This window comes from Harpia harpyja, chromosome 11, assembly GCF_026419915.1.
Source record: "Harpia harpyja isolate bHarHar1 chromosome 11, bHarHar1 primary haplotype, whole genome shotgun sequence".
Taxonomy (NCBI): Eukaryota; Metazoa; Chordata; class Aves; order Accipitriformes; family Accipitridae; genus Harpia; species Harpia harpyja.
Window position 1 is genome coordinate 45,812,052 of NC_068950.1, and position 11,033 is coordinate 45,823,084.

Genomic DNA, 11,033 nt, shown 5'->3' on the forward strand with positions numbered 1-11,033 from the left:
TGTGTATCTGCTGGGAGAGGTACCGGCATTTCTCCACCACGCCTGAGAAAAACCTTACATGTGTCATGTGGATTTGGGTTTTTTCCCTACAAAGGTTGAAGAAGAGGGAACTTTCGAGATACGCACTTTTAATTCCCATCACTTTGATCAGTTTGCATCATCAGCGTCCCGTTTCCAGAATTAAGATTAAACTCCGAGTGGTGAGTCAACCCTCAGTGTGCACCTCGTAGGAAACCGAGAGCTGTCCTGTGAAATCGGGGAACAGGTTTTCAGCATCCTTTACGTTTACAGTGTCTCTAATTCTGCATTGTCCTGGCAGAGAGATTAGAACAACCAAAATCCATTACAAGCCCTTAATTGTCACTTTCTCCAGAAAATAGATGTTTGTATGCATGAGTCATAATAGTCACCATTCATTTCGATGGCGTTCTTGTGCTGCTAACTTTAAATAAACAGCAATGTTTTGATAAAGTTTGCAAAAGCATAATTAGTCCTACAGGCACAATATTTTCAGATTTCAAATGCTTGTTCTCCAGCTGTACATTTTGGATTTATAATTTCAAAAACAGCTGATCACAGGCTCCACTGAAGCTCAAGATTTGGGGGGTTTGGGCTTAATGGCATTCAAAACCTTATTAAAATACATGCACACAGAGAGATGCAGTACATGTTTCTCCATTTTCTTTGTTACACACATCTGTCACAACCTAAAGAAGTGAGAAAGAAAGAAAAACCTAATATAAACACAGACTTTAACATTAATTCTGTTGGGATTACATAGCATGTAATCCTTTTTTCATGCAGTTCTTTATTTCTTTAATGGACCAAAACACACTCAAGTAAGAGTCGCTCTTTCAGGACAGCTGGAAAGGAAATATTGCAGTAAAGGACAACAAGGCGAGACAAGAGGAGAAGACCACGATAGGTGCATCTTGCTAACAGGTCCCAGCTGCAAGGTGGAGGAGGAGAGATTTCACCCGGTGCTCACGGGATGTGGGGGCCCAAGGGCCGACGCAGTTCAGTGCTACGAGGATTGCAAACTCCATGAAAGCCGGAGCTTTTGTGGCCGTAAGGCCCCATGATGTCAGTTATAATCAACCTCCTCGTGGAGAAACAGACCACTACAGTATGCTCTTTTTCAAACAAATTCAATATTTTGCTGGTTGGCTTGACTTTTAGATTTATTTCCCAAATGACTAACTCGTAAGAGCTTTCTTTGTATACAGTGACTGCTATTCTTGGGCTTTAGGAGCAGTGCAGGTTCTGCTCAGGCTATAGTGAAACAGCAAGTAATTTTTTATTTATTTTACTCTCTTAAAATGTCAAGATTTAATACGGCTTCAAGCTTAGCTCAGCTGCTTCAGTGCAAGAGCTCCATAGCTGTTTGCCAAAGCCGGACTTTCTGACAGCCCCGGCATAAATCCAACCACAGGGAGACGAGGTCTTTCCCCAGCCACAAAAAATTCCTGCAGCACCGGTACGGGTGTTCAGTGATGCTGTTTGTCCCCTTAGGGTCCAGACAACTTATTTTAGAGCTGAAAAATAGCCTTTTTCCACGGGTGGTGGGATGGAGCTTTTCAAGAGGCACAAGTGCATTTCTTTGCCGCTCTGTTCACTCCAGTTTTAGAACAAGGCACAACCTTTCCATTCCGAGAGATTAAACAAAGAGTAAACTCAAGAGAGTAAACAAAGTACATTTAACCATAAACTGTCTGCATTTTTTAAAGCTGCTGCTGGTATTGCAGGTGCAGTTCCCCCCACAGGGCTGGTACAGCAGCACAGGCAATTGCATCTTCTGCCTGCGCGCGCGGGAGCTGTGGACTCCACCGCCCCGAACGCCTGGGTGAGCCCACACGAGCAGGGAAAGAACCGGAGCACGGACCAGCCGGGGCCCAGCAAGTGTTTCTGTCCTCAAAGGCGACTCAGGAGAATTGACTCTGACTTTATTGCAGTCTCAGTGGCATTGCTTTTATGGCCTTTCCCACCCTGCAGGACATGAGGGCAGTAAATCCTCACCGTTACAGAGCACCACTCTGACACCTGAAGACAGCAGAATAGCAGTATCTGCGATTTCATTATTGTGCACGGAAGGTTATATTACGTATCTAAAAGGCAGCCGCTGCCTCTGCTGAGGATGCGTGGGGCTGTGGCCACAGCAGGTTACACTGAGGGTTTGCGTATGCCTCCGGACAGGGCAGAGATCCCTGCGGTTTACAGTCCTCCCTCAGAAAACACAACTTCATTTGGGTTTCTGCACTTTAAATGGCAGCATCCTGCAATGTCTTGCCTGCAACACCTGGCACTGTACAGGCTCTTGGGCAGGCTGGGCCAGTAAGTTGACATCAGTCCAATTCCTAACGGGCAGTGTTGGAAGCTCCCTTCATTTTAATTTAACATCAATTTTATAGTTTGTTATCTCAATCGAATCCAAACAGACTTTTCTATAGACATTCACCAGGCTATTTCTTTCTGCAAAATTATAGCAGTTCGGGTTACAGTAATTTACTGTGTTTCATATTGGGAATTCTCTGTATCTTTCAGAGAGCAAGCTCTGGGTTTACCTATGCCTACTGGTTTTTGCTTTTTTAAATCAGCCAGTGACCATTAAGCCTAGCCGGTCCTTAGTTCATGCAAGGTGCTGTTTTCCAGAGCAAACAACAGAAGTTTTGACCAGATTTATTTCCTGCGCTAGCTAAGGTAAATAGCAATTACTTTTGAAAACCACGTATTTCCCTGTATTTATATTTGTATTTGCAACCTACGACTGTTTTCTTTGTACCGGCCACAAGTCCCCTGGAAGGGCAGCGCTCTTGGAAAGGCTGAGCTCCCGTTTTCTGGCAGCCCAGGGGCTCTGTGCTGCTTCTGGGGGCTTAGAGCAGGTTGGGCTGCAAAACTGCACGAAAGACTAACAGAAAAAGCATGCACTTCAGAAAGGTGCTGACAGCATCAAGGGAAGAGGCAGTCTGGAGGTGCATTCAAACCAATAAAAGCTTGGAGAAAGCAGAAACCTCAACAGATGTTACCCTAAACCAGAAATGTTTCCATTTCCAGAAAAGCTTCCAGCTTGGATAAGCCATGCTATCTCTCCTCTAGCTTTGATTCATCTTTAATCTGAAAAATAAGATAAAACATTGAAATTGCTCCACAAGTATTGCATTAATGTACTAATGTGCTAGTGAGGATGCCACAGAAGATTTACTCATCATTGCTTTAAGGTTTTATAGATCACACCTAACATCTACCACCGTTCCTAGACTATAAATTCCAATAATTTGGGAGCAGTTTAGCACTGCAGCAGAAATGGAGAAAATGAATGCCTCGGAACAAAAGAGCCTTAACAAACCACACAGATTTTCAAAGCAGGCTGTGTTAGAGGTTAGCTATGCGCCTTCATTTGCTATAGCAACGGACACTTTAGCTGGAATGTGTACGATGTCACAGCATTTTCGGCTGCTTTTTTTTTTTTTTTCCTGTAACCTCTCAGACGGCCTGGAAGTCTGTAAGCATCTCTTAATAGACTCTTGTTATGAAAATGCCTTCCTGGGAACATCTAGAGATAAAGATCTTTCACTCAGGAAAAAAAACAAAACAAACAAACAAAAAAAACCAAAAAAACAAACAAACGGAATGGGCTTTCTCTGGTGCAACTGCAAAGCAATTCAGTACGCAATTAGTCAGAAAGAAAGACAATGTTCTGTTCTTACTTATTTTTTAAGCTAACAAAGGAGAATCTGGTGCATGCTTTTTGTAGTCCAAGCACTTCAAAAAGCAAAAATATCCAACTATTTTAGCAGACATGACAGGACAAGCAAAGGTCCCCAAAGTGACTTTTTCGTTTCCATAGCAGAGAGTTGTCCCAGAAATGAGATCTGTTTATTTTGGGTTTGTTTTCTTTCTCAGACCATTTCGTCGGGGGTTTCTGACCCTCTGGGTCTGGGCAGCTGTGTTTGCAGTCTCCCTGGGTGCTGCAGCCCACCTCGCTCCCTGCGCACCCAGGGGCGGCAGCACCAGGCTCCCAGCGGGAGCAAGCGGCTTTTCCACAAATGCCATTTTTTGGACCTTTCCAGTAGCGGGTTGCGTAGCGAGGAATGCACACTTTCTGGTGCAGATCCGTGATGCTGCTGAGAAGTAAAATCATGACCAGCTCCCCACAGCAGCCTGCCACAGAGCTTTTCAATTCAAAACACTGAAAATTACAGGGAGAGGGAGGTTAATAAAAACTGCAGGGCCTGCAGCAGAGGGGGTCGGGCTGTCAGCTGCTGTAAACACGCTCTGCATGAAAGTTCATAACTGCAGAGGATCTGGCCGTTATTTTTTATGAAAATTACTTTCTAAATGGTGGCTTATTGAGATATTTATTGGCAGTGAATATTCAAATGAACACATAAGGCTAGTAAATTTGGTTCTTCAGCAAATTTGTACTGATTTGCAGCATTAATAAATACAAATACCAAATAGCCACCCAATTGCAATCTGAAACTCCTTTATTCCATTTTTCATTGCTCGTTGGTTTGACAGACTTCAAAAACCTAATCTGCAATATTGTGGTAACTCATTTTTTAACTTATCTCTGCCTGATATCCATTTTATAAAAACATATATGGTTTAGTCATAAATGTTTCCCATAGTCTCCCAAATCAAGGGAAAGGAAGATAAAAAATAAAGTTCTTAAAAACTGATTTTCAGAAGATGAAATTAGCTGGCTGAGTTGAAAAATAACTTTAAAAATGTTTAAGGTTGACTTGGAACAAAGTATTCACTACTGCCACCAAAGTAAAAATAAGAGGGGATATGCTTTCTGTAATATAAACGTCGGAATTGTCTAAAGACAACATGTTTGAAAAAAGAAAGCATCATCTGAAGAAAAGTTCTGAGATTGTCTTGATTTGTGAACAGCACACTTGATAGACAATTTGACAAAGCACACATTAATTTGGTTTTAACTTTTTATTCTTTTAAAGCAGAAAAAATACGGGTTGAAAAACTTTATCCACCTCCACTGTGAGATTTGCAGTGAAATACTGAACCTTGTGCTGTCATCAGTACATCAAAATTGTGCTGAAACGTTAGAAGCAGCACAGAGCAGACCTACAAGAATAATTTGCATCCGGAAACCTTGCAGTAAAAGATTTGAGAAGATCGGCGATTCATTTCATTCTGAAATGTTCAGAAGGTGACTTAAACTGATAGTAGAGGATTCTGTATTAGTGCACAAAACCGTCTTCACGTTATGAAGAAATGAGACAATTGTGAATAAATCAAAATGGATTTTTTTTTTCTAAACAAGGAAAAGGAAAAGGGCTTTAGGAAGGATTTTCAGGTTTAATTTTAAAGTGTCTGTTATGCAAGAGGTCAAACTAGGTGACCACGACAGACACTTTTGCCAAATAATCCACACATCTGTTAACAGAGAGATATTTAACCTGTTTCCTACCACTCAGATTTAAAAGCATTATATATTATTAAAATCAGTGTTTTAACTGGACAATATTTAAGGTGTTATTAAATTCAAAACTGGCAACAAACACCAAGAAATACTGCAATAAATCTTTCAGCTTCAAGACGGAGGATATTTAGTAGCTGTTACTGCATATTGCTGAGGAATCGACCACCTCCAGTATTACCAAAAAAGAAGATCCACCCCGAGCGATGCTTTGGTGGTTGTCCAGCACCAAACTTCAGAGGTCTGCACTGCAGCCAACGGGCACCGAAACAGATAAATCTTCCAGGAATCGATCAGAAAAGACTGCTATCTGAATTACACTGTGTAAATCCCACGCATTTCACCAGCTTTGGGCAAATTAACACAGGTCTGTGACAGTTTCAATGACCTGAAGCTGGTCCTTGACATCAACTGAGGCAGCAAACGCTATGAGCTGATGCTTACGGCAAGCCACGCCGGTCACGGGTACGCCGGCACCGTTTTTGGACGGGGGTTTGCAATATGTATTGGAGCACCTCAGCGGTAACGCTCGCCCTGTCAGAGAGCAACGCTGCCGGCGGGCGGGGGGAGCTGCACAAAGACCCGAGATGCTCGGAGACGGAGCGGGAGATGTCCTCGCACACCCACAGCCGGGAGCAGGGGCTGGTCACAGCGGGGCCTCCCGAGGGGGTCTGCCAGCTGTAACGTCCCTTCGCCTCCCGCTCCGACAGCGGGGGACGAGCCCTGCGCCCTCCCAAACCGCTGCTCAGCGTGGCACGCTGCAGGCGGGCAGCGCGGGAACCGGCGCAATGCCAGCCCCTCCTCGGGACCAGTGCCACCACCGTAGGGACTTCGTCAGCCGTCGGTGCCATGGCACAGGGAAAGGCAGAGGATGGCAGAAACCACCGGGTTCAGAGCTCTGTGCTTACTCAGTAAAATGGCCTAACCCTGAAAGCCGTGGTTTCCTCGCTCGCTTTTTGCAAGTGGAGAGTGACAGATGCATAGGTGATGCAAAGGAACAGCAAGTACTTTTTGTAATACTTACCCTAAACTCACGCACAAAACTAGTAAATAAAAGTATCATCTCATGTCCTTTCTCACAATCAGCAGTGACACGCAGCTCGTTTCAGAAATAATCCTTACCGCATCGAGCGGTCCGGCCCCACCACCAGCACAGCTGCTGGAAAAGGGACCACGAGGGCTCATAAGGATCAGTAATGGGAGCACCACATATTTCACACCTCAATAATAAAACAGTGTAGAAAGGGTCTGAACTCTTCAGTTTCACAGGCACTTAAGGAGCTTAGAGGAAATTAAAGGATATTATAGAAATATGAATTATAAAGAAGGAAATACTAAAGGATTTTTCCTCCATTATGTCCCACAATTATTTTAATTCCTCTCTAAAGGCAAGAGGCTTAGCGTGATCACAGTAAATCACCAACGAGTGTTTGTCGGGAGCACCAAAGTGGGTGCTGGGTCCAAGCCCTCAGAACCAAATCCCAGCCCAGCGTTGGCTCCCGCTGCCCTTGGACTGGCAGCTGTGCCGTCAGAGGGATGGTTCACCGGCACCGGCTCAGCATCTGCCCACCTGAGACACCAGCACCAGAAACGCATACTCACACTGGTAAGAAGCTCTTTTCTTAATTCACATAACACCATCGTGGGACAAAGGCATAAAATTAAAGGCATTCCTCCTCCATTTCATAGCCTCTCATTTCCTACGCATTTAAGGCCATCTTTTAATTATGTACACAAGAGAAATGCAACATCTGAAAGGACAGGGTTGAAGAGAAACAGATGCAAAAGGGAAGGTCTTGAATCTATTAACTAAAATATCAATATGGTCTAAAACCATAATTATCTTCTTTTAAAAAGAACAGTTACCAGGGCTCCTAGGCAGGAGTAATAGTCAGAGAATGCAGATTATAGGAGTGCCATATTCTTACCAAACAGGTTTCTAGTATCAGTAATAAAAATGAAAGGCACTGACCCTGGTGGGATATGGGATTGTTCCCCGAGCGCCCGCAGGAGTCGGGATGCTCCCGGCCCTGGCGGCGCCGAGCAGCCCTGGGCGCCCAGGGAGGGCACAGACACGTGCTGCACTCTGGCGTAAAACAAAGTGTTGCCTCTTGTGACTAATAGGAGAAATAAGCCCATAATGTAGATTTCCAGTTGGAAATTTATTTCTGAGCAAATGGTAAGTAAAAATTTTGACTTTGGCCTCACCACTATGTGATGCTCTAGCAGCCTTAATAATGAAGATAAATTTCTGAGCACGTCAAAACATTTATGGAGAAGAGTCAAAGAATTAAAAAAGCACAGTGATTCTTTAGACACTCAGACCAAAGTTCAAGATAGTATCCCATCTGTAAGATTTAGTTTCATTTCAGTTTCAATTATAAGATTTTATTCTTGCTATTAATTTCCACTGTCATCTGAAATCTAAGGATTTGTTGGAGTAAGACTCAACTGTGGTGGGAAATAGAAGCTTCTCTACCATTTGCTGTGTTCGGTCAAGAAGGGCATATTTTTAGTATTAATAGAAAAATTAGTAATATTATGCAAAGATTACTAGGAATTGCAAAAATACTTCTTTATATAAATAATTCAGTGAGTTTGGTTTAGATCAACTTCCGCTCACCATTGCTGATCATTTCCCAACATCTTTAAATTCCTTTTTCGTTGCTGATGCTGAATTGCCCTTGCTGAGACGCCAGATTTCTGCCCAGCCCCACCTCGCTGTTCATCTCCACTTCCTCACGCCTGCTTTGGGAAGGGCACGCAGGGGCTGACGCCTCTGCTCTTGGGACTTTCCAGTCACTTGTGGGTGTGTGTTTCTTTGTGCTCCCTTCCCTGAAAAATCATAAATCTTCTACCGTGCACAGGAATTTCATGCCAGCAGTGGTCTGTCTGGCCAATCTGAGAGTAAGGACTGCACAGATCAAAAGGCGCCTGAAGAGAGCTGTTTAATGATCTGCCTTCACTTGCTCTCATCCTCCTCTCTAGGCTCCTGAAGTCATTGCCAATGCAGAGCTAAATGAAACCAAAATCCTCAGAAGCTAAAAACTAAGGGAAGAAATCAGAAAGCGGAGCTCTTTTCAAGTGCAGACATAAACGAAAGATAACTCCAGACTCAGCTCTCTGCAGGAAACTTTGAGTTAAGATCCATCTTTCCCTCTACTCCCCCGACCAGCACCAAAATATACATTTCATTTTTCATGTCACCTCCAACAAGCGTGCAGAATCAGCTGCTGGTTAATGCTTTACAAAGATAAATGCATGCAAGAGAGAGAGAGACGAGCGCCAGGCTGCAAATGTTTTGTGGGGACGGAAGCATCAGACCGTGGGCAAATCCGTGCACCGAGCTGGGCTCACACCCTCCATCGCTCGTCCGCCAGCAGCTTCGCCATCGCGGCAGGCTGTCGGCGTGCGGTACACGGTGATCCGCTCTGGAGAAGCCAGCAGCAAGCAACATCGCTCTCTGGTATTTCTACGGGACCCCTGAGCTGCCTGGCCCTGGAGGGACACAGAGAGGACGGGGGGGACGGCAGCGGGGCTGGTGGGGACAAATTCCCGGGGCTCACCGCAGCCGGCGGCTCCCAGGCTCTCACTGCCCAGCGTCAGGGCCCTCGCAGAGGGGGGGTCACCCCCGGCGTGGGGACCCTGCCTGGGGTGGCTCGGGGACAGGAGCGGTGCGGGGAAGCCCCGGGAGCAGGGAGGTTGGGGCGTCCCCGCGGCACCCAGCAGCCAAGGATCTGTGCCCTGCCCGGCATCCGTGCCTGGTGGGTGTACCTGCTGAACGCAGGGAGCAATAAACGCACGCGGTGGATTAGGGAAACGCATAATCTGAGGCTAAAGTTCTACTATTTATTAGATTAATTATTTTCTGAAGGCAGATGGAAAATCTAGACAACCAATATGAATAGACAATTCTGTGTTTTGTCAGTTTTCCCATTACGCCGCAAGGTCATCTCTAATTGACTTTAAAATCCATCTTAAAGGAGGCTTTGCAAACGAGCCAAGAGCCTGCCCCGCCGGTGCTGAGGGTGCCCGTGCCTCTTGCCGGTCCCCTCTCACCGTCACCCCGCAGGGACGCCCGCCTGGCCGCAGGGACCCCGCGGAGCCAGCGTCTCTTCCCGGCAGGGAAGGAGACCCCCCCACCTTTTCATCAACTCGGGGGGACAGCAGAGCCGGTGGGACGACCGAGCAACGTCGCATGTCGTGGGGGTCTGCTGGGGTTTTACCCCTTTCCAGACACGACTGCAGGCGCAGCCGGTCGGAGGCAGAGGTCTCCAGCTCGGACGTGGAGGTGACACAACTTAAAGGGGGTGTATGGCTATATGTCTTTGACATTGCCAAGTGAATTTGAGAATCAGTGGGCTTTCACCTTCTGCAGACAAGCAGTGAATTTCTTCCTTTGTTGTTTGATTGCCTCTGGGATTATTATCACTTAACTGCACTGCAGTCGCATGTAGGAACCCCTTGTATCGACCAGGGCCTTCTCTGTGCAAACTCAACAAAAAAAGAGATTCCTCCCTGAATTCACAATCTGAACCTATTGTATCAATCCCTGTGAGGGCTCAGGGAGTTTTGCTGGTGCCTTTTATGAGGGTAATCTGCAGCTGAGAAGGGATTGCCACCTGGGCACAGTAAGAGCTGACGCTCCCTATTTTCAGAGGTCGCAGCCCACCCTCCGGGGATGGACGGGCTGTGCGTGCAGAAGCGCTCATGGCTGCACCTCCTTGAGCGTAAGGACTGGACCACATCCGTACCACCACCTCGCCAAAACCCAGCCTGGCTCATCCTCGCCACGGCATGAACAACTCACTGCAGCCAGTGCCCCCCTCCCCAGAGCTCCCAGTTTGCTTACCTTGGAGAAGCACCTGTTGCCCAGCGATGAAATGGGACCTGCCCTTGGCTGCTCTGCTTCACATCCTTACTGCGAGTTCTGTCCACCTTAACCTGCTGTTAAGCTTGTGGACTCAAAAGCTAAGTCTTAAACTTTTAAAGTATTTTCAGCAAAACACAGCTCTTCTGCAAATGTCAGACTTTTTCATGCATTTTTTCCCATTGTATTGGGGATTCTGTTTAATCAGAAAAAAATTAATCCAGCAAAACGCACCCCATTTAGTCACTAGCGGCAAAATAAAATCTAGGGTTGTGGGTTTTGGGGGTTTTTTTCAGTTCATGCCACTGGGTATTCATTTTTAAAAAAGCAATTTCAAGTTCTAAAACACTTGCCTGTTGGCTTTCTGTACTGTCAGGCCAGCCCAGTTTCACCGCCGTGTCCCCTGGCCACCCCACACCCAGGCAGGACCCCGCGCGAGCATCCCCCTCCGCTCCCCTGCCCACCTCCCGCTCCCCGAACCAGCCACCCCGCCGGCACGACGGGCCAGAGGGGAAAGCTGGCTGCAAACCCGCAGCGTTCCGCTCCACGAGCCGCTCCCCGCTTACACCACTTGCAACGAACAAATCGTATTCACCGCGAGCGCGGAAATTATTTTTTATACCCTGGAAGGGAGTGTCAATAGACGGGTCCTATTTCATTTTTATGTGGCAGTTCCCAGGACAGCACCGGAATGCCGCGGCACATCTCCAGGGCCTGGGC